General features: G+C 43.1%; 1 protein-coding gene across 8 annotated transcripts in view; it reads left to right on the top strand.

Annotated features, from left to right (window-relative positions):
* LOC144755958 (signal transducer and activator of transcription 5B) overlaps nt 1-25,261 on the top strand; it is a 1,707,375-nt gene that overhangs the window by 639,275 nt on the left and 1,042,839 nt on the right. For 2 of the 8 annotated variants that reach the window (XM_078645400.1, XM_078645397.1), the window contains one exon: nt 5,640-5,683. The exons of the other annotated variants lie outside the window; for them this stretch is intronic. The gene's annotated coding sequence lies outside the window, so the exon portion shown is untranslated. The remainder of the gene's footprint in view (nt 1-5,639; nt 5,684-25,261) is intronic. 8 annotated transcript variants of the gene reach the window in all.

Raw genomic sequence — 25,261 nt, forward strand, 5'->3', positions numbered from 1 at the left:
AAAGCTCCCGCCAGCTGGGAGCTGAATTCATGTTTGCTGTCACTCGGCGTGAGCTTAGTTATTGCTCCTGACAAGCGAGAGCTAACACAGGCGGCGCAGGCAGGGAAGCCACTGTGCAGGGGTGGGCAACAACCTGAGTAATAACAGGAGCTGGTCCTGGAGGATGGGATCTCCAGGGCCATTAATGGTTCCAGAGGGCTCCTCCTCCCTTTTGATTTTGTGACTGGGCCCCGGAGGACACTGCTACTGTTCCCTTCAAATACGTTTGTAATTCCCTAATGCAGAATATTTTGAAACGAAAGGTTCTATTGACCCTAATGCAAGGAAGGAAAGTTACCCAGATCCGACTTAAAAAAAAAACCTGTTCTAATAAGGGTGCACTGGGCCCTGTACGCCTCTTAGGCCTGGTGTGAATGCTCCAGCTGCATTATTGATTGCTTCTCCTCTGGTGCAAAGCTGTGCAGTGAGTGTTTCCATTTTTAGGAAAAGAGTAAGACATTCTCCTTGTGCATCAGTTACAATGTGGTCCAGTTTTCAGCTTTACAGCAATTTTCCTTTGTTAATTGGAAATTGTGTTATAAAAAGTGTTAAGATTATAACTTGGGTTGAAACTGTTAAGAGGTACTGCACGTTTTGTTCAAGATAAAAATAAAACTCTAGGGATAACTTGCGTGCTTGAACATTTGAAGTTTCGTTGTATGCAATTAAATAAAACATGAATCCTTATTTTTGTTGTAAGTATTGGCTTTTATTTGCCTCCATCTGTGCGTTTCTCGCTTAACAGAAGGTGATTACTGTTGCATTTTGCTGAGTGGGTTGCGATCTTTGCTTTCCTACAGTTAGAGCACATTGCAGATCTGTGAAAGAATACATTCTACACCTGTTCTCTGTTTGTTTGTTTGATAGCGTTTTTCTATTTATATGTACCTTCTTGACCCTTTCCGTAATTTATTTTACATAGCTAAATTGCATAATTTTTTGGCTGACAGGAATAACTCAGTGCTATTATTACATTTTTTTTTAAGATACCGTTCTCCTACACTTTGTTTTTAGAAACATATACCTGGAGCATATCTTGACCGTAATATAATTAGATAGCTATTTATAAAAGAGGCTAAAGCCTAAGTGCTAAGTTAGAACAGGACTCAGGATGGTGTGGTGCATTTTGATTCAAGTTTTTTTTTAAAAACACACCTCTGCTTAAATTCATTCATATATTTTTACGGTATTTGTAAATCTTAAACTAAGCCACAAGGGCAATGGAGAATAATTCGATAATATGAATAATACAAAATCATACTCTTCAACCATAGAGCAAGAATTAAACATCATAGATGGTGGTGAGAAGCTGACTTAAACATTTGGAATGTTCTAAACAGATACGTTTTCGTGGGTTTTCTTTTCCTGCAAAGATGGCAACTTAGGGTTGAGTACTAGTTCAAATGGTATGTGGTTCCAAAGTGTTAGGGTTTTTTCAGAAGGCTCAATTTACTTTTAGTGTTTCTTTGCCCATTTGTGAGACGTACTTTGATTTTAAACTAGCTGGGGACACCAAGGTCGAGGACTTGCCTTAAAAACATGAATAATCATTAAGAACACTTTTGTGCACCATTGCATATGGACTTTCTCACACTAAATATATTTTTCTGTAACCTACTGCTCAAAAATGTGTTCTCCTCCCATGTCAATGAAACTGAGGCAAACCGCTTAGTTCTCAACAAATTCGTACATTACACATTCTGGATACCTATGTTCAGTGGTCATATTGACAAATTAAAATCTGGTTGTTTCTTTTTATAATCTTTAAATCACATCAATAGGGCCTTCCTCCAAGCTAGGCTTTCTTAAACATATTCCCTGCCAGTGGGTTCATCTCGTCTCCCTCATTGGTTGTTTTATCTTATTTCACTTTCTGGAAATCCCCATGAATCAGTAATAAGTTTATTAATTGAAGTGTTAGAGAATGGCTAGGCTGCTACACCAGTGCACTCTACCTAGGTATACAAATGGCTAAGCTAGACTAAACAGGAATAAAAAGGTCAGCATCAAATTTCTCCCACTATTTATCTCCCACGACCTTTAGTAAATCCCAAAATGTGCCTCCACCTCAATATTTTCTGCAAAATGGGCGAGTTTCAAAGCTGCCATTATGCACTATATCAGTTTTCATGTGTCTCAAATTGTAAATGTGATGGTGTTGTAATTTGAATATGTGATGTGGAAAAAAAGAACAGTCAAGACACGTTACCACCTTTCTTCCCACTGCATTTGTTTCTAAAATTTGTTTTTAACTAGAAAACTCTCTCTCCCACCTTGTGTTTGAGATGCTTCTGCTTTAGCAAAACATATTAAGGTGAATCCCTCTGCTTTTCCATAGAAATGGGTTCAGATTTTAGCAAATACTGTAAATGAATAAAAAAGTTATATATGTTTTTTCAATCTATTTTATAAAGTTACAGGATGTCTCCCATCCCCTCGGTGACACCTTCTTAGACCACTTGGCGTAAGGGCTTGCATCATTGTGTATTTTGATGTACAGAAAAATTGCCTAATATTTTTTGCTATGAAGATAATTGTGGTTGGTCATTGTTTGATGCACTGCCTTCATAATGCCAAGAAGGATGAGTATTTGTGTACATCTTGTGTGTAATGACACAAACTAATAATTGATTTACTGGAATCATAGGTATAAGATTCATAGAAGGATCCCGAGACTTATGTGGCTTCATATTTCCCTAAAACCAACCAAATCTTGCATTATAATTCTTTATTCTTCAGAATTGGGTGTTTCATAGATTCAAGTGCTTAAAGCACCCCCACCCTTGATCTGGGAGTCTGACAGTAACCTCTCAGTAGCAGTCCTATGTTAATGTAATCTTAGGTCTAAAACACTGTTTAGTAGCCTAGACACATCATTTAAGTAGAACTAAACTTCAACCAATCCGATATAATTAGCCCCATGACCACACCCTGAGAGACTATCATCTTTCAGATTTCAACCACATCGTTTGTGAAGGGTTTTCTCTGCGCTTTGCTCTTTTGCTCACACTTAAGTGACTTTTATTTCTACTTCAAGCTGTCCTATTCAGTGCAGATTTCTTTGCAAGCATTTCTCTGAGATGATCATATACAATGTCTGAGACTTCTATAAAAAAAATATTCTCATCAGACATTGTGTGATTTGTAAAAAGAAAAGATTACACTCTGAAGAGTATGCTTATTATCTGTACCCGAACCATAAAATTAAGGAATGCAAAATATGCTGCACCTTATCAACTAATACCTTAGAAAATAGAAAAGGAAGGCCCCTAATTTGCAATCAAAAGGTCACATATAAGAAAGCTCCATTTTATTAATAATAGCCTGATGGCACACCAAAAAAGCCCATCAAATATCTAAAAAGGGTACATTGAGACAAGAGACCGCATGAAGCTTCAAAGTCCGAACTATCTTACTCAAAAGAACATCCAAAAAAGGTTCAGAGGATGTTGAGAGACCAAAGACTTTTTGGGAGATTATTCACACTGTCAAATCTAGTCCTAATCCAGTGTCTGAAACACCAACTCCAAAGCATAAAACTCGTCCAACTCTCACCAAAGACTTCTCGTCATTGACCAGACCATCTCCATCAGTCCAGTCAATGATTATACAGCTGATCAACACTTCAACAACAGAGTCATCTTCGAGGACGAGGAAACATTGAAAGACTACAGGGGTAAAGTCAATGACTACTAGGACAGCTACTGTCTTCTTGGCGACAACAGTTGCTTCTACTGCACTGTTGATAACATTTTCCCTTCCATCATCGATACCATCCAAATGATTACTATCAATGAAGTCAGTGTCAAAAAATTTGTTGAAGCGTTCATCACCGATGACCCCTTTATCCACGATCCCACCGCCATCTATGCAGACGTTAACTGTAAAAGACAGTTACCTCCAAAAGAAACATAAGGTTCTGCTTATTTCCGAGAAATACACTATAACTACTTTTCTTCCAGAACATGCATCTGGTCTTTCTATAGAGTAGGCATCCCCTTGCAAGGTATAGACTAACTCTCCACAACACCTGCATAATTCCGAACATTGGGAGGAGGAAGGTATGTTTACGTCCGCCTATGGCCCCAAACAACTCAATGTAAAGTATCAGGACCTAGAGTCGAGACGATGACAGTTATGACCATAGCCATTCTCAATATCTCTGTGAAACACTGACAGAAACCTCTTTATCCAGAGTTCCTGATTAAACTTTCTGCAACATCAAGAGCAAGGATGGTTCTCCAGCAAATAACCTTGACCGTTGTGCACAGGTTTCAGATCGACCTATGTAGAGGTTCCCTTAAATCTAATCAAAGACCTACGATTAACAGTGGCGACTACTATTAGAGAACACATTTTTAAAACGCCTCCTATTTACCCCCAGTAGCACTTCTACCTTATTCTGTCATTCCGAGGTGGGTTTAGATTGTGATTGACAGAATTCATGTTTCCCCGTTGCTTTTATGGGGACAATTTGGACCTCAGAAGAGCTGTTATTTTCAAGAGGTATTTTAAGAGACTGTATGAACCTTGACAATGCAATGGCGGTACCATGGTTATGCTATGTCAAGGAAACTTTTTATAAGAGAGGTCTTGTACATTTTTATGAAAACCCGGAGTCTATTCAATCTAATATGAAGACTGTCATCAATAATGCAGATCATACTGTTTTAAGGTTGTCTAGTCAGCACAGTAATACAGTGGCATATGTATCTTTAAAACAACAACAATTCTACTTGTCTTTTACTACTCGGGCTCATTCGTGCTTTTTAATTACAAGATTTCGTTTAAATACACTGCATTTTCTTGTGACTTTTCCGAAACAGGGGGGGATGGTGTGAGAGACTCCCCCCTTGTCCGTGTCCATGTAATAACGCAGCCCATCAGAGCACAATGCATCTTTATGATTTTTTGTTTACTTTATAAAGATCTCAAGCCCATTTTATTAAGCCCATTCTAAGGGACATTGGTCCCTGTACTTATCAAGAACGTTTCGATCACCTGAGGTCATTATCAACCGTTACCATTTGTAGCTCTGTGCTCAGTTTTATCAGAATTGTTCTTTTAATTAGGAAACGTTATGAATCATGAACACATTGTATTGATTTTATGTACTTAATATCATATTTTGTGTACTGTTTGCTAAAATCTTTAGTATTTTAAAATGAATGTATGAACTTTCTTGTAAACTTTTATGATTCTTTTGAATCGAATAAAGGTATCTGACTGACATTGGCATCATTATCTAAGAAAGCTGACACTTTAAGATGGCAATATTGTGCTAAGTTCTTATAGCGGAATAGAGCAATGTCCTCAGTTCATATGGCTGTAAACTAAGAAAAAGGAGTGCGAGTGCTTTTTCCAAAAACAAACTGATTCTTTATACATTTGGTGAATATTCCCAGGAATGAGAGACACAGCAAATCATTCACGGGCTTTGAGGATCACTCTGGATTTGAATGGTCTCAGCTTAAGAATTTCAGTAAAAAAGAACAGGGGAGGGGCAAACCTGATTAGTTGAATAAAGGAGTATTTGCCTGCTTATGACTGTCGACTGTAATTGTTCTATCAATGACAACACTTTTCTCTTCTTCATACAGTGATCTGCTTAAGGTGTCTGCACCATATCTTCAACATCTAAGAGGTATATTGATGTGTTCTCTTTGTCTCGGGTCACGAGCTAGGGCCATATTGCATGAACTTCCATCAGTACAGTTAAGTATTTTGCTCCTTCATGCATGGAGACAAAATATCTGTTAGTTTTGTTATCTCTACCACCAGTGTTTAATGTCATAAACAGAAAATAGAGGTTAATCACTGGAAGTATTTTAAGCTCTGGCATAGTGTTTTGATTACTGTTTTTTATTTTCCAACTAAGTCTTTTAAAAACACCAAGAGAATCAAGTTTGCTTACTATATCAAGTCAAGTCAAATCAAAAGCAATGTTTATTTAGACCATAGTCTTTAAACAGGAATAAACAACTATTATAAATAATAAAACAATGCAATTTCATCAACTTACGCTGAAAATTTACAACACGATTACCCACACATTGTGTGACAACAATAACATAATTTCCTAATATGAACCTTAACAGTACGACCCCATTAAAATTAATAAAAGTTCAAGTTAATTTAATTTTTTGTTAATAAATAAGTACATATTAATAACATTCGGCCTCTAAGATCACTGAGAATACTACAAATTTTTCCTTAAAAAAACTTTTACGGCCTTCATAAAACTTCCAATTGCAATCTCGAGATTAGACATATCTGTAAGTAAATGTACCGCCTAAGCGCGTGACGCCGTATCATATTTTAAGAAAATGGAGCGTAAAAATAATTTACTCTGGGCTAAAACAGCTGTACAATCTAATAATATGTGCAAAATATCACCTTTTCCCCAGCATACATTTACATTTTCCATCAGGCTGTATCCTGTCTGCTTTTATTTTGTCATTTGCCAACCAAGGATTGATGCCAATTCTTAGTCTTAAAAGGTTACCAGGCTTCATTCAACCAGGAAGCCCTCATAAATTGTACCAATTTCTTTTGTGCTCAAGTACTCCAAATCTACCCTCCTGCAGGGCTCTACAAATCCACTCGACCGCTCGCTTTTGCAAGGTAAATTTTTTGAGGTCGAGCTATTTTTAGGTCCTACTCGCCCTTTCTGGCGAGTAGGAAAACATACTAACTTTTGTCCTCCGTCTTTGAAACGGAGCAAATGTGACAAGATAACAAGATTTAAAGGCCTTTTTATTGCTCACAAAGCAAATGAGCAATAAAGATGACTTTAAATCTTATTATCTTGTCACATTTGCTCCGCTTTCAGAGACGGAGGTCAAGTAGCTTACTGTTAGGTCGAGGACATTTTTCAAGGTACCAGAGCTGCAGGACTAGTACCATTTTCCAAATTTTTCTAGCCCTGCTCCTGGACAGTTCCTGGCCTTGTGATCTAAGTATACTCTTGGTAAATTCTGCCTGCAGTGATTGTTGACAGATTCTCACCTTTAAATTCTCACCAACCCTATACAATTTCTTTATAGTCTCCTTGCCCATTTTAGACTACTGAGCTGAATTTAATTTCTGCACCACTGTGAGACCTTCTGCACTGCACCGGGATCTTGGCGTTTCCAGAACCTTAACAAAGTCACTTGAGCCTGTATGCTCCATGATGTTATTCCTAGCTCAATTCTAATGGCCTGGATCATTGCTGAGCCTGGTACCGGCAGTTGGGATTTTAAGCACTTCCCTTCCTCTAAATCCCAGTCACTTTTACCACTTAGCTAAAGGACTTCTGCTCCGTACAGTACTTGAGGGGGATTCATTGCGATATAGGCCTTTAACAACGGTCTATGACACATATCCCTGTAATCTCAATTACATTTTTTCAACCCACAGACAGATGTAAAGGCTTTTGCTTTCTGGGCTTCTATGTGTGTATGCCACTTTAGAGTACTATCGAACCAGGCCTCAAGGTATCTGTATTCTCACACAATTTCCAATTTTAATGTGCCAAAAAAACACCTAAAACTGGGGTCTTTTTTCGCAAAGCATAACATTTTAGTTTTATCCATATTTACAGTTAAATACTTTGCCACACTGTACTCTCTAAAAGCGTTTAATTTCATTTGTAGGCCTAGCTCGGTCTGATAAAAAATTACCAGATCGTCTGCGTACAACAGGCATGACAATTTTTTACCATTCATTTTCGGGCTGGCACTTCTAATGACCTCTAAGGCAGAGGGCAAATCTGCTAGGAATATGGCGAAGAGCAATGGGGCCAACACAAAGCCCTGTCTGAGACCGTTCTCAATCGCTATTTTTAGCCTTCTAAGACCCCCCCTATCCTAAATAATATGCGCCCAGTTTCCTCTATGTAGCTTTTTAATTATAGCCAGAAGACCTTCCAGTACGTTATAGTTTTCCAAAGTCTGCCACAGGCATTTACGGTCCACTAAATCAAACGCAGCATGGAGGAGTGTAGCTCAATGGTTAGAGCAGCAGACCCTGATGCAGAGTTCTGGCCAGGGAATAGGGTTCGATTCCTGCCTCGGCGGGGTCTCAGGCTCAATTTCCTCGGACCTGTTAATTCTCGCCTCGGTGCCTATTCTAATCACGGGCCCCACGCTGCAACCCTGGACAATAGCTTGCTTAGCCTCCACACCGGCCCCAACAGCGCTAAGGATGCCTGGCTTCACCCTGGGGGTGCCCAGGAGTGGACACTTCACAGGGAAAGCCAGGAGGGGTTCCACAGCGGTATGAGTATCAGCGCCAGGAAGCCGCATAGGCAACACCGCAAGGTGACCGTCTGGTGACAGTGCGCTCTATAAGTAACATGACATTTACATTTACAAGTCAGAAAAGCAGCAATATAGCTTCCCTTTTTGTCATTTGACTTCCGTGCCACTGCCCATAGTGTGAAACAATGGTCGACGGTGGAGTGGCCTTCCTTGAAGCCCCCCTTTTCCACCAGCACAATCGACCGCTGATCCACCCAATCCTTAAGTATGCCTAATAATATTTTTGCGAAGACTTTTCCCCCAATGTCTAGTAATTTAATTACCATATCGTCATAGAGGAATCTGCAATGAATGACTGCACATGAAGCAGTTTCTGAAAGGTCTCTCCCTCTAGCAAGTGTTTTTTCTGATACCAGGGGTAGCGAGACTAAATTAACATGAGCTTGTCCTCCCAGGTCATCCACTTCTAGCAGTGTTGATCCTCGATACTTTCCTTAAAAAGTCTTGCTCAACTGCTGTTGAGGCACTGAAAATGCAGTATTATAATTATAGAAGAAAATTGGACCTTGAGGATTGTACTGTTGAAATAGACATTTCAAAAGGATAAACCATAATTTATGACCCAAATAAAAGATTTGTCCCTCTTCATCAAGATACGTTTCCATGTGTAGATCACCTCACACATAGACCTAGACCTACACCTAGGTGTAAATCTCATGATGAATGGAATTTGTCAATTCCACTTGGAGATTTACACCTAGATGTGAATTTACAAATCTCAAACCCCTCAAATGAGGGGGTGGAGACTCCTGTGACTGAATTTACAAAAGTAAAGTTACTGTACGTAATTTTGCACCGGTGTCTGTGTGTCTCCCTATAGAAAGTAATAGAGAATTTTTAAAAGATTACTTTTAAACTAGTAATGAATATAGTTTAGTTATAGATATTCTTATATATTCATCCAGTATTCGGACAAAATATTGAAAAATAAATATGGAGATACATAAATATTGAGTTGGAAGTATCATGATACAGAAATATCTTGTGCAGGAATATCGATTTTAGGGTAAGTAATATGGATTTTAAAAATATCAAAATCAGTAATATAATTTACAAAAATATCTGTTATTATCGATGTTAAATATATCTTTTGTCAATATCATTTACAAAAATATTGGTTTTAATTATTTTTATGGATTTTACTCTGTATTTTAATTGTATGTGTTACAAATTGTATCATTTTTAAAGTTTTTTAATACAGTTTGTAAATTGTTATTTTTTAAATTTAATTGAATAACTTTTTTGTCATTCTTTAGTACCATATCGGGTTGCAGGAGTTTTAAGGGTATTAGGTGGGAAGTAAATTAGTTATAATTAAATAGTAATAACTTTTTAATTATTATTAATTATTTAATTAATAATTATTTGTTAATTTTATAATTGTTTCAGGTGAAGGTTGTAGCTTTTGTAGGGGAATAGGGTGGGAAGTAAATGAATTATAATTAATTATTGTTATGAAACATTTAATTGGTCATTACTTGAAAAAATTGTGTAATACGTGTTTTTTTTTTTTTGGTGCAATAATAAATTCTAAGGGCAAATGCTGAAACCACATGTAGAAAAAGATGACCAGAGATCAGCTATCGTTTTAAAGAGAACTTGAAAATTGCACTAGATTCAGTAAAGGGCTGTACTCTGCAGACATATGATTGGGGCGATTGGCCTCATACAGGTTTGGAGAGTGGTTGGGAGAAGCTGGTACTGGTAGATGTCTGATCTTCTCAGCGGTTCCTTGATGAAATAAACATTTCTTAATGAAATATAATTAAAACATATTTGCATAGCTCCATATCGCGTAGAACTATCACAGTAACCAAGGACAACACTTCTGCACCATCATGAATGTAAAAAAAATTAAATAGTTTATTAAAATGTTAATGTGCTTTCCCCTACCCTAACAATATTATTTTCTTAGATGGTGTCACAATCTTGGATGCAAGTTATGTAATATTTGTGATTTACGTTTTTCAAGAAAATAACTTTTGATTTACAATATGCATTTTTTTAAATAAAACATTTTATTGATTGTATGAAACTAACAAGGTGGCATACACCATGATAGTCGGAAATCTCTACAGGCAGTGGTCCAGACTCTTCTTCCCCCATTCAGCGACGAGGACTCCCAGTCTTTTCAGAAATTGGCGATACTTCTTTTCGTCACTAGGAGGCCCATCCATAACAGGGCCATCTTATATCCCTTTCTGGTTAAAGGCCTGATTACGATGTTGGCGGTCTCTCAGCTGGCCGCCACGCCAGCGCCCTGCTGCGAGACCGCCAAAGCCAGAACGCCTACCGGATTACGTGTTTAATCCTGGAGGACAGTCCTGCTGTGGCAGATCCACGGGGGTGCCTCAAAGAAGCCATAGAAAGGCAGCGCCACAGCAGGTTCCTAATCGGGGAGAAATGCACCATGTTGTGCATTTCTTCCTGTGCAGGAACTGGGGGTGCAAAACATGCAGGGGGTCACAACATATACCCCCCAGCTCAGAGGCGACACCCCCTGAGTTGCCGCACCACTGCACTTTCCATGACAGGCTCACTGCGGTGGATAGGGCCGCATTCAGGCAACTCGTAATATGATTGGCAGTGCCACATCGGCTTCGTCAGTATATTGCAGCCTCTGACCACTGCAGCACACACCGCTGCTGGATTACAGATCCCCGTCTATTTCACCGGTTCTGTGGCTGTCGGACTGCAAAACTCGGAATACAGGGGTTGGACTGCCAACAAGGTCTCAGCAGTCAATTGGACCACTGAACTCGTAAATAGGCATTAAGTCAATTGCAATGTGTAAGAGTTATTTTTGCGCCAATGGAAGTTTCCAGCCCAATAATCCAACCATAGAGGAAAGTAACTCCTCCCATAAAGGAGCTACCTTGTCTCATCTCCATACTGTATGCACTAGAATTCCTTTTTAAGACTTACATGACGTGCAGGGCAGGGAGGTCGCCCCCTTTTTCATAGCTTTCCACCAATGCAAGTACTCAATTGTGTAGACGTGAACTGCAATGCAATCACAGTCGTTTGAGGGTATGCCTACATCTGCCTCTAATTGTCTTCTGATAGGCAGCCCAAATTCCTTTAACTATACACCCTACAGTTGGTCAAAGAAGGCGTCCAGTTGACCACCAGTAAATCTGAGAAATGTTATGGTTTATCAATTCCTTTGTTAGGATTTTGGCTTCTACTGGGCTATACAAAGAGACAAAACTTACTACAGTGAAGGTTGCGCTCCTTCTGTAGATTGCATAAGGAGTTCATCACTACCCTTATCCAATCTTGAAATGCCAATAATATCCCATTGCCTTAATTCCTGTAGTTTAGCCACCTGAGGAAGCCAGCATCCAGTCCATAAAGAGCCTTTGTATTCGCCCCAAGGCCCTAGTTGTATCATCTCAGACCCAGAATACCACGCTGGTGCCGAGTGGAGCGAGAGTTGAGTTGAACCGCTGTATAACAAATGCAAAATCTGTCTCTCAGTGGAATGGGTGGGTTACACTGACTATTGTACCACCACTCTTTGAGTATGCCTAAGTGCAATACTCTATATTATGAATCGATGCCAGCAGCTAGTTTACCACTTTCTAAGGTGACTTAAAAGATGTTGAAAGACCATTTCTGGGGGACCACTAATTTCACAGGAAGTCTCTCAAATTGCATTAATTGTCTAGGGAATAGCTTATGGGAAGATAGTAGAGCCTCCCAGGAAAGACAGAGAGTGTCTACCTGAACATGATGCACCCGATTCCTCCTCTCCAGAAGGTTAGTTGTCCAGGCTTTAATTCCCTTTCACCTGGATTACAGAAATTCCCTTTACTTGGGAGCCCCTAAACCTCAGGTGACGCAAAATATGGGAGCCAGGACCCTGTTCAACATCCCTAATCAGCACATCGGGTCCCGGCCGACCTACATTGGCTCCCGGTCATGCAGAGGATCAAATTCAAGGCTTTGTTTATCTCACACACAGCCTTTCGAGATCGAGGGCCCTCCATCTCCAGACAGCTGATTTCTCCCTATAAACCTGGTAGTTCTCTTAGATCTGCTCACACCCTACAGGCTGCAGTCCCACCCGTGGGGAGTGTGAGGAAGGGAGGAAGATCATTTAGAATTTATGTGGCCAAACTTTGAAACTGCCTGCCACTCTCGTTGTGGACAATTAATGACGAATTGTACTTTAGGAAACGGCTCAAAATCTTCTTGTTAATGAACTAACCCCTAAGGAGTCTGTGTTACCTTACAGAGTTTGGATGCCTTCGGCTTGCCATGCGCTTTATAAATTCCCCTAACATAACCTATTTCTAAGGAGTCTGTCAACCTGTGGCAGAATATTCCTTTCCCATATTTCCTGGACCTCATTTGTCACATTGACCCCAAAGTATTTAAATCGTTCTGTGGGACCTACAAGTCTCCTTTTCAGTCCTGGCCCTGTGATGAACGCCTGATCAGAACCATGGACGACTTGACCTGGTTGATAATCCTTGAGAGTTTCCCGAAAATCAGGAATTCCAAACTTTGGGTCCCAGACCATGCAGGCTCTTTCAAGAATACTAGGACATCAGCCTACAGTGGTGCTCTATCTGCAGCCCCTGGAGCCCGGACAGATTCCTTATTTAGAGTACCAACCCTCAACCTTTCAGCATAGCGTCAGAGACCGTTCTTCCTATTCTGGCCCGTACCATCAAGTGGGTTTTCAGCAGTTGTTCGAAGCTAATGCATTGGTAGGTGTGGGTGAAGGGAAGGGGAGGTTGAAATTAATTCTAGATCAGGGGGTTAACAGATAGTCCCATCCCAAGGAGTTGAAAGCTTTTTGAAAGTCAGTCGGAAAATCGCCTGTTATCCTGGCAGACTGTCATTGCATTATGGACACTCCCTATTTTCTGCCTAGTGGCCATTTTGGGCTTTAAGCCTGTTTGAGCCACATGTATCGAAGAGCCAATTGCTTTCAACAATCAGTTAGCAAGGGCCTTTGCACAAGTCTTTTTATTTACAATATATTGTATGCGGAAGATCTATTGGGGGTCTTTGCCATCCTCTCCAAAATAGATCCTGCTTCCTTGACTTAAGAAACGTATCAAACAGGCCTTCAGTTATATATTACTTCTGAGTGGGAGCAACCAGAGAATGCACATCTGGCTAGACTCTACCTCTCATGTGTTCAGATTTTTTACCTTTTTCATTGTTTTTACAACAAAGACAAAAAACAAAGAACATAACAATCCAATTGAGCGACAATTTGGACATAGAAATAGATAGAGCAGACCATAAGATTTGTTATGCATTAGCAAAGAAACATTGTGTTTAAATAATTTTATATATAAAATTTCCTACCAATATGTTTGTGATTCCCACTGACCCATCAAGAAGACAGGTCATCATCTGATTAATCGTCTGTGTCCCATACATCGCTCTCCAGTCCTAAACATCTTCTCAGTTCATACTTCATGCAGAGCTCCTTTGCCAGTAAAAACCCAATTTAATCCCTCAGCCAATACCCAAAGGATGGGCCTGCTCCCTGTAGTCAGTGTATTTATGCATGTTGGATTTATATAACTCGAACCTTGCCAAAATACAACACTGTTCTAAATTGGAGCAGGGTTGGGTTAGTTCTGAAGAATATATCAATCAATCAATAAAACTTTATTTCGGTTTTTGTGCAAAAACCACAAAAGTAAAATTACAATAATACAGAAGATTCATAGTACATTAAAAATACAAATCATAACAGGATACAGAGGTGCAAAAAGGTATAATTTCGTCATTTCATAAAAAACGAAGAAATATATAATTTATCCAAGTTGTACTGACAAATTCATAAAAAGATTTCATTGAGTAAAGACCATTATAAATCCAAGCATTTTCTGTATTTAACGGTTGATTTTAAGTATTCAAGTACATGGAGAATACTGTCATTGTGTAAGAGTTGTAAATACATCAAGCCTGGTCTGATTTGAGTAAAATTAAGATTTCTTAAAAGTGTCACCAGATAGCGTTTAAGGGGGTATTCATAAAAGCTACATAAAAATATAAAATGCAGCATATCCTGTGGAGACTTTCCGTCGCAGACGCAGGGAGCTGCAACTTTACTAAAAATAGCAGTTCTTGGCCTAATAGGCAAAAGATGAAAGAGATTCATCCTAAATCTGGGCAATAAAATGTTTTCATGCGAGGTCAGAGAGCCTATTAAATAGGGCTCAATAGATGCAGATGTTTTCAGCATAACGTATTTTCTGACACTCTGCTTCTAAATCTCAATGGCTTCCCTCTGTAACTTCCTATCCATGAGGTAAGCCAGTTTCGTTGCCTCCAGGTCCCCCTTAACAATGCTACTAGGGTTTTCAAACAATTCTGAACGCCCCAATCTGGAAAAGCTAGATTTAAAATATTTCATCCATGGGATAGCCAGTGCATTATCCTGAGACAATCAATCTTTCACAATTAAGTGTGTTAGTGGGATATCAGGATTCAGCCAAAGTTGTATCCAACAAGTCAGTGGTCGTAGGGAGAAAATATCACTTATATATTGTGTCCCTAATTCTTCATGGACTGCTAGATTAGACGTGCCCGAGGGGACACACAGAAGACGCTTCATGAAAGAATTTTCCACAATCTGGAGCTGTTCTCCTACTACATACCCCAATATTTCACTGCCATATACGCCCGTGGCCACTGATTTGGCATTATATAATTGCAACATGGCGCCAGTTGGTTTTCCCCCCAATTTGGATGCAAAATTAAAAATTGATGCGTAGACCCTAGCCAGTTCGCCTTTCTTTTTTAGAAGATGCGGGCCCCAGTTTAATTTACTGTCAAAAAGGACCCCGAGATAAGAGAATGTCTTTGATGTGGGGATTACTGCTTCATCTACTTTAAATAAAAAGTTCCTTCTGGGTTGTTGACCTACTTGCATGACAAACGATCTGGAATTAATAATCATTAAATCCCTATCTGTCATGAAGGACTTAAAAGCATTTAGAAGAGCTTGGAGGCCCCTTTCAGTCCTCGATATGAGTACTGCATCATCTGCATATAATAGGACTGGAATACCCCGGCGACCGACTCTAGGACAGTCTGCCGATACGTCCTGTAACACGCTATCCAAGTCATTGATATAAAAGTTAAAAAGAAAGGGAGCCAGAATGCATCCTTGTCGGACTCCTTTTCTAATTTTAAAATTATTAGTCACGCTCAGATCTTGAGAGAATCTAACATTAGCTCTAGTATTGCTATGACGATCTACTAGGAAGTCAACAATACCACTGTCCAACCCTCTCGCCCTCATGGATTGCCACAGCTTCCGCCTGTTAACACAGTCAAAAGCTGAGGACAAGTCCATGAAGGCGAGGTGGATGGTACCCCTGCGAGCCAATGTATATTTGCCTAAGATTAGGAAAAGATTAAGGCATTGGGTTGTTGTTGAACGACCACTACAGAATCCATACTGGGAGATGGACATGATGTTATTTTCCTCCACCCAGGATGAGAGTCTCTGCAGTAGTATCCTTCCTAATATATATTTTTTTTTTATAAATTTATTTATTGGTGTAAGAAGTTCTATGCACTGATTAGCATATACAAAAACGAAAATCATATACAGTGTATTCGCCTACAACCGCTATGGGCCGGCTATGTGTGTTCACTTTCGAAATTTTTTTCCAGCAATTGTACACGGCCCATCAGCCGACATCCAGCGGACCGGCGGCGTGATATTTGTTTAGCTCCCATTTGTATGTCAGTGCTGTAGTTGCTTAGTTATACATCAGTAATCTTACCTTTTCACATTTATATACTTAACTTAATCAAACATAACAGTGCAACACCCAACATGTAGATTTCCCCTTGTTACAGCCACTCTGCATCACAGCATCCTCCCTCCTCAAAGCCAGTAGTACAGTAATTTTCGCATCGTTTTGTCACCGTTAAGTGTGTACCTCACTCCACGCCTGTTTCCGAGTCTGTCTCACCATGTACTAGTAAATAGGCACGTAGGTACCCCCAATAGTCCTTAGGCCTAGAGCCGCCCGGTAACTCCTCCTCGTATGTGGTAAGCGTGTCTCGACAATAAACCATATCCTTAATCCAGTGCTTTACTTCTGGAGCCCTCTTGCTGTTCCAGTGGAGAGACACCCTTCTCTTAGCCAGCAGTAGTGCAATTGCACAAAATTTGCGTTTCAAGGCTCTCAGTTGCGGAACAATACCCAGTAAACAGATTTTCGCATCACACAGCATGGAAACCCCAAGCATATCATTCAAAATTTTTACAACTTGTTCCCAAAATCCAGCCACTTCACAGCAACGCCATGCTAGATGCATGAAGTCTGCATCCTCCTGTTTACATCTGCAACATTTAGAATCATCCCTCAGACCATATTTATACAGTCTCTGAGGCGTGTGGTACACCTGATGTAAATATTTATAATGTATAATTTTCAGGTTCCCGTTCGATGTTAGCATACCCGTGAGCATGCAAGAGGATTCCCATTCTACATCTGTTAGGGGTTCTGCAAGTACAGCGCTCCATTTGTCCCTGGCCCTGTGTGTATGTTCCCCCACCGCCTCTTGCATAGTCGCATATAGTTTGGACACTAGATGAGACGCCGTGGGTGTGGTGAGGAGTAGTCGCAGGGGTGCAAAGGTAGGCGGCTCTTCTGGATGTGAAGGGTAGTGTTCCCGAAGTGCTCTCTGCAGTCGAAAGTAGTTGAAACTAAACAGTGGGGATGGGTTCCTGATGTATTGTAACTTATCTAATGTCTGGAATGCCCCATCTTTGTATAGATCCCCCAGAGTGTCTATTCCCGCCCGTCTAAATAGATCCATGCCTACCCGCTCCTGCGTCACCGAAAGGGCAGGGTGATGTGCCAGTGGAAGTGTTGGTGCATATAGTGGTAGGCTGTTTGCTGCTTTACCCATCAGCCTCCATGCCTCCGAAGTGGCGTTCACCGGATTAATGTCACGGTCGTGTAGCCTGGTGCGTTTGTGTCAGTATGCTGGCTAGTGGGATCGGGTCTGCATCTCCGGCTTCCACGGCCACATGTGTTAGAAATGGCACCTCGTGGTACCAGAAGTGTGCGTATTGCGCCTGTGCGCATAAGTAATATAAGTATAAGTCTGGCACTTTGAAGCCCCCCCTGGCATACGGCAGCGTCATGGTACGCAGTTCCATCCTCGCCTGTTTCCCCGCCCACAGCAAATTAAGTACTAGCGTTTTGATATTTCGGAATACAGCAGCCGGAGGTTTGATCGGAATATTGTTAAATAAATACAGGAATTTTGGCAGTAGCACCATTTTGACAATTGCTGCCCTGTCTGCCAATGATAGAGGTAGCCTGTTCCATCTTTTAATTTTTTCCTCCAGGGATGAAATGGTCCGCCCGTAATTCGTCCTAATCACCACTTCCGGGTCTCTGTGGAACCATATGCCCAAGTATTTAGTGGGGTCCTCTTGCCATTCCAGCGGATAGTCCAGTTTTATCGGACGTGTGCTGTCTGTCAGGGATAGGACAAGGGATTTATTCCAGTTTATCTGCAATCCGGATTGTTGGCCAAATTTTATGTACTCTCGTAGAAGCGGATTGAGATGTTGTTCCGGATGTTTAACATATAGTACCATGTCATCCGCATATAACGAGATATGGATTGGCCTGGAAGGCAGTTGAATCGCCGAGTAGTGGTGGTGTTGCCGGATTTTGCAGGCCAGTGGCTCGAACACCAAGGCGAAGAGCATTGGCGAGAGAGGACATCCTTGCCGAGTTCCTCTGCATATTGGAATGGGTTCTGATATGTACCTGTTCACGCGGATGCGTGCCGTTAGGTTGTTGTACAGCATCGCTATCCATCCCAGGAATATTAAAGGAAATCCCATACGCACCAGAACTGCCTGGATAAAGGGCCAGCTAATGGTGTCAAATGCCTTAGCGGCGTCAAGTAGCACTGCCACGGCCTTCGTTTCCGGGGCCAAATAGTGTGCCAATGCAAATAGTGTGCGGGTGTTATGTGAGGTGGCCCTGTCGGGGATAAATCCAGACTGATCTGGCCTGATCACTAATGGCATAAGTGGTTTCAACCTGTCCGCCAGTAAACTAGCTATTATTTTGGTGTCTACATTTAATAAGGAGAGAGGGCGGTATGAGTCGCATTTATCCACTTCCTTGCCAGGCTTCAACAACGTGATGAGTAGGGCTTCCCTCAGAGAGGCTGGTAGTGTCTGGGCCTCATGCGCCGCCCCATACAGTCGCACTAGATGCGGGGCTAGTAAGTCTGCGTATGTCTTATAGAATTCCGTTACAAAGCCATCTGGCCCCGGTGCTTTGTTATTGGGTAACCGCTTAATGGTGTCTGTAACCTCTTCCACCGTTATAGGTCGTTCTAAATATTTCCTATGCCCGTCGGCTAGCCATGCCATTTCTATATCTTCCATATATTTCAATAATTCTGCCTGTGGGGGTGAAGGGCGTGCCCTATAGAGTGTGCCGTATGTGTTCATAAATTCTCTCAGAATCCCCTTCGTATCTGTGACCGTCTCCCCGGTGTCAGTACTGATGGACGCTACATTCTGTGGCGGTTTACCTGCGCAAATCTTCGCAGCCAGTTCTCTACCAGGTCTACCCCCTTCCCCATATCGTCTAGCTGTGGCTCGCTTGGACACATAGTTAAGTTCGTCAGTTGCAAATTGATCGTGTTCCGTTAACAGCGTTTGAATGTCCCTCAATACTTTAGTGTCTCCCGTCTGGGTATATGTGTGTTCCAGTGTCTGGATGGCCTTTTCACGCGCGTGGAGTTGCTGCCGGATATCCCTGAGGATGCCTGAGGTCGTGCTGATACAGATACCCCGAATTGTTGCCTTAAAGGCCTCCCACAGCAAACCTGGGTCCTCAGTTGATGGGCTGTTAATTTCAAAGTAATCTACAATCGCCCTCTGTATTGTGTCAACATATATGGGGTCCCGCAATGCAGCTGCGTTGAAGCGCCAAGTGAAGGGTGGTGGATCGTAATATGGGATGGCTATTTCTAACAGTACCGGATTGTGATCAGATAGTGTACGTGGTAAGTGTTTGATATCAACAACCCATGATAGTACTTCTTGTGTGCCCAGCCAGTAGTCTAGCCTAGACCAACTATTGTTTGCCGCATGTATGTGTGTCGCCATTTGCAGCCCTGGGTTACGTGACCTCCACATATCAACCATATGTAGGTCCTCCATGGCGTCCTGCAGCATTGTTTTGGCATTCCCATGTTGTTCCAACGTATGCGCTGCTCTATCTAGCGTGTCCTGCAGTGTAACATTGAAATCTCCTCCCCATAGTACGTGAGTCGTCTGCATATCAGTGATGAGGTGCCATACCGTACTGAAAAACCCCGGGTCATCCACATTAGGACCATATGTGTTCACTAATAGTAGCTTTTGTCGCCTGACCGTGCCAGCTATCGCCACGCTTCTCCCATCTGCATCTCTGTGTACCTTTGTTATCTCAAAGCCAGTCCCCTTTTTAATCAGTATGCTCACCCCTCTGGAGTAGGACGAGTAATTGGAGTTAGTCACAGATTCAGCCCATTTAGCACCCAGCGTAGATGTGCCATCCCGAACCAAGTGTGTTTCCTGTAAAAAAACAATGTTAATTTGCAATCGGTCAAAGTAAGCAAACAATCGCCTGATTTTTTTCGGGTTACCTAGACCTCGCACATTCCAAGTGAGAAACTTGAGGGTACCACTACTGGCCATGAGCATGCTCGTGGAGAGATATTACGCACTGCTGGCATAGTGCCCGCATCTCATAGTGTGTTTGTGTCGTGTGACATCTTACTGCTGTCGAAAGTGACAGTGGTTTATTCCGTACATTAACAACATCCACATGTCTATGTAAGATCAAGGAGTTCGCCATGCTTCTCAGATACAGCGGCTGCATTCGGGTGTATCTCAAACTTCCCGCCCTCCCCCCCTCCCACTTTAGCTCCCAAACTTCGCCAAAGCCATCCCCAAACAAACTTTAACTTCGGTGTCGAACATGTTTTGGGGTACACCCGCATGGGGGTGTCGCCAGGTTCACACATCGCCATCCACATAGTGGATGTGGACAGTCGCACGTATAGTATTCGTTATTATACATGAGTGTAATAACCCTTAATCCCCTCAAGTCAATCAGCATACATGAAACAGTGCAGTAACGGCCCACTAGATTTCCCGCATATACATGTGGCGGTGCAGCTGACGTGTGGAGCCTCGGCACTGACCCTTTCTCTCTTGCTGGGTGAGTAGTAGGACGATAGTCTCAGCCAGGGTGCCTGTCACCGGTCTGCGGCCACCCTCCCCCCTCCGCTAGTCTACCCAGTTTCCTTCTTTGCTAACAGTACTGCCGATACTCGCTTGCTAAACGTCTTCCTCACGGCATTACAATTCCACGGTCTGTACTCACAGTTAGTTCGTAAGTGCCTCGCCAGTCTATCATTAGTGTCAATCGAAGTCTCCATGGCACAAAGGCGCGTCCGCCGTCAGGTGCAGGTGCTGCTAGCTGCCTCTTGCTCGTGAGCATCGTAGTTCAGATCAGCCTGCGCACAATCAAACTTGGTCATTCCACATCGCTCGTTGGTTCATTCCTATCTTGCTGTTTTCGTCGTTTTCCTTGCTGTTTAACATATTCATGCGCCGCCTGTACCGTCTGAAGTATGACCGGTTTCCCGCCAGTGATGATTTTGAGTTTCGCCGGATATAACATGGCATACTCCAGGCCAAGTTCCCTCAGCTTCTTTTTTACCGGAGCGAATTCCTTCCGAGCAAGTTGCACCGCCATGGTGTGATCTGGATAAAATTCCAGCGTGTTTCCTTGATGCGTAATTTTACCCAGTTCTCTGGCCAGCCTCAAGATCGTGTCTCTATCCCTGTAATTAAGCATGCGGGCGATGATCATGCGTGGGGCAGCGCCAGACTTCGGGACCGGAGCCAGTGACCGATGAGCTCGCTCCACCAGAAACATTGGGGATAGCTTCTCAGAGCCGAAGATCTCTCTCACCAGTCCTTCTATATAGGTCTCCATCTTCCCTGTGTTTGTGGATTCCGGCAAACCCGAAATCCGGACGTTGTTGCGCCTGGACCTGGCTTCCTGGTCCTCCACCTTGGCTCGCAGGCTTTCTACTGTCTTTTCCAGGCCACTGCAGGCTTTGGACGTGGTTCTTTGGTTGTCTTCCACCTGCGAAATTCGCTGTTCAGCTTCCAGAATGCGCCGTCATGTTGTTCAATTTTCGCCGCCATGTTGTCCACTCTCGGTACCACGTTATCCAGTTTCCCGTTCATCTCCTGCAGGCTCTGCTGGATCGCCCGTAGCACCGATTCCATGCCCGATCCTTCCGATGGTTCGTGGCCCCCTTCCGCTTCGAGGTCTGGTATAGTGTTTTTGCCCTGTTTTCGCGCTTCGAACTGGAGCTTGGTTTGTTGCCGGTCCGGCTTCCCCATGTCGTGGAGTTGTTTTGGCGTAGTTTGTCCGCTTGACTTAGGGCTGCTAGCGCTCGTCGCACTTGTCGTGGGGTTGGCGCGATGTGTGGTTGCTGCAGCCCCCCACCTCGCCGTGCGCGCAGTCATCAGCTGGCCAATGCAGGTGTGGGTATGAATCCGTCCGCAGCTAAGTAGCGCCTTGTAAATGCAGCGGGTAATGCAGGTTATGGATCTCTTGGGGTGCCGCTGCAGCAGTGCTCTGTTGTTAATTTGGCGTCGAGTTGGCGCGATGTGTGGTCGCTGCAGCCCCCCACCTCGCCGTGCGCGCAGTCATCAGCCGGGCAATGCAGGTGTGGGTATGGATCCGTCCTCAGCTAAGTAGCGTCTTGTAAATTCAGCGGGTAATGCAGGTTATGGATCTCTTGGGGTGCCGCTGCAGCAGTGCTCTGTTGTTAATTTGGCGTTGAGTTTGCGCGATGTGTGGTCGCAGCAGCCCCCCACCTCGCCGTGCGCGCAGTCATCAGCCGGCCATTGCAGGTGTGGGTATGAATCCGTCCGCAACTAAGTAGCGCCTTGTAAATACAGCGGGTGATGCAGGCTATGGATCCCTCGGGGAGCCGTGGCAGCAGTGCTCTTTTTGTTAGTGTAATGACTCCCTTGAAAGTAGCGGCGTCAGCTCAAGGCAATTGACAGAGCCCATACGTTTGTGAAACGCTCGTGGATAGTTTGCCAGGCTTTCGCGTCTTATTGTCTGTGCTATGCGCAGTTCGCCTCTCCTACCTCGCTGCTTTCCCAGCCTTCGGTGTGTGGTCGGTTGGGAAGACGCGCAGCACAGCCAGCAGCGAGGGCAGGGAGCCCCGCTCAGTCAGCAATCTTCAGTGTTCCACGCACCCGCCAGACAACTACGGGGGTCTGCACCATATCTGGCGCTCGGCTCAGTCGATCTCCGCCACCGGACCTTTGCGTTCCACTGGCGCCGCCATTTTCGCTCTCGTGAAACGCACAGCAATTCGCCGCTAATCACCGCTCCGCACTGTGTTTTCCCACCTCATAGTCTTACTTGGTGGATCGTAGCTGCAACTGTAATTGCGCCGAGTCAGCACCCGGCCCCACGTCGCCTGGTCGCCCCTCCAGCGCTGAGTTGCCGATCTTCATGAGCGGCCATTTTGATGCGCCGCCTCGCGATCTCCGTCTCCCAGGCTGGAACAACCTTATTTAGCCTTGTCGGCGCCTTCTGCATGCAGGACAATATCGGCCGCGATGTCCGATGACCAATGCACCGTCAGTTACTGCATATGTGGTGGATCCAAGGGGTTAAAGGCCGCTAAACGCGCGACCGTCCGGCGGAGCTGACACACTAGCCAGCCATTCCGCAGTGCGCCCTCTAGCGCCCCCCCATCCTTCCTAATATTTTTACAATGGAATCAATAAGTGAAATGGGTCTATAGCAATGTGGGCTACATTTGTCCCCTTTTTTAAAGACAGGGACAATTGTGGCGACACCCCAAGATTGGGGGCATCCACATTGCACTGCAGCATTAAAAACAGATTCCAGAATAGAAGCCCAGAAAGAAGGCTCAGACTTGAATAAATCCGGAGGGATCCCACCCGGACCGGGTGCTTTCCCGGCTGTTAGTCCCATGATACCCTCGAGGATTTCACTCCTGTCAATTCTAAGTAACTTTCCATTGTTGGCAGATGCCGGACTAGGAGTTTCTTCCAGTGGACAGTCGTACAATTGCTTAAAATGTGCTTTTCAATCCTCCTTGGGTATATGGCATTCAAGACCGTCACCGGTCTCCTGGACAAGAAAGGGCTTTTTCAATACACCCCAAAATTTAGAGCTATTCTTAAGAATTTTAGGGTCCAATAACTCGTTCCAAGCCTCTACCCTTAGGGATTCCTTGCGTTTGGCTAATATCAGTTTATATTCCTTCCGGCATAATTGAACATTAGCCTGTTCTCTGGGTTTAGCTGCTAAAGCCACCCTTAGATTGCTCGCTGCTTTAGAGCAATCATGATTAAACCACTTAGGGCCCACATTAGCTTAATTTTTTGCTGGTACAGACCGCAGCTTCTTGACCTTGTCTGAGTGTGACTGAAATGCCCCAAGGACATTCTTATGCTGTGTGCCTCCTTGGGTGCAAGTGATAATTTCGTCAGCGCACATTATTTTAATATCATTATACAGCAGATCAGGAGTAATCTGAAGAATATACAATATGTATTTCTAGATGCATGGCTACTCAAAAAGAGGGGAGACATCTGCCACACTGTCTAATTTGGTGATAGTGACTAAGGTACAGTGGCAATGTGCTAATATCACGAGCGAAGAATACATTTAGGTGAACAGCGAAGCACCAGCTTCTTAAGATATAGTGGGCTTTTCCCATGTGAAACCTCCTGCAATAAAGCATAGTTTCTTAAAGTGTATGGGCTTCACCACCATCAGCCAATGTAGAGATTGAAGGTGGGATGTGACTGCTGACTGCAGAGGCACATGGCAGAGCAAACGGGCAGCAGGATTTTGCACCATCTAGAGCCTTTTTAGAGTTTTTTCCAGCATTGCCCAAATAAACCACATTGCCGTAGTCCAGCCTAGATATAATCAAGGCTTGGACCACAGACAATTGTGCCAACAGTGGAAGGAACCAGAGAATTTTCTTATGGCATTTCAGTTGATAGAAGTATTAGGTAGCAATTATTTTACATTTTGATATCCATAGAGAGCTTATGATCTAGTCACATGCCTAGATTTTTGCAGCTTTACAAGGTGTGGGTAGCGGACCCAGGTCAGCGGTCACCACTGAGATTCTCAAAGCTGTGGTCAATTTTCCACTATTAATACCTCGGTTTTGTCTCTATTTGAAGATTACGCCTCATCCAACCGGTATTCATAAGGATACCATTCCAAATGTTTGGTACATAGATGTGGGAGACATGTTGCCTTGTTTCTAATTGTTTAATACTTGGTTGTCTCCAGTCTGGTGGTGTCCTGACTATGGCTGTTCCTACATCAGAGGAGATGATCTTGTCAGATAAGTAGATATTGAGTCAGCACATACCACTCCAATCACAGTAGGGAGCATCCATTCGCAGCACTATCTGCAAGTAGCTTACTTCCTGCAAATGGATGCCAGGATTCGCAAGCAAGTGGACAATCTAGGCAAAACTGCTACCACTTCTGTTTACCTCATATCTTTAAGTGATTGTGAAGGTACATATAGTTTTGTCTGCAGAGTCTATTTGTTTTTGTTTTGATGTGGGTCACCAGTCCCAGTGCTTCATGTGCTCTTTAGTAATCTTCCCGCAGTGTCAACCACTGGTCTCAGTCTCTGTTCCTAAGACTCTCCTCTTAGTAACAGGGTCCTCAAAGCTTTTTGCCACATTAGAACTGAACTCAGAGCTGGTCCAAGAAGACCAATAAACACCTTTCTTCTCTGCTCACCATACAAGAGCTGCTCAGGTGGAGCAAGCAGGAGCTGACACTGCACAGGGA

The sequence above is a fragment of the Lissotriton helveticus genome, chromosome 5_1 (genome assembly GCF_964261635.1).
Source record: "Lissotriton helveticus chromosome 5_1, aLisHel1.1, whole genome shotgun sequence".
Lineage (NCBI taxonomy): Eukaryota > Metazoa > Chordata > Amphibia > Caudata > Salamandridae > Lissotriton > Lissotriton helveticus.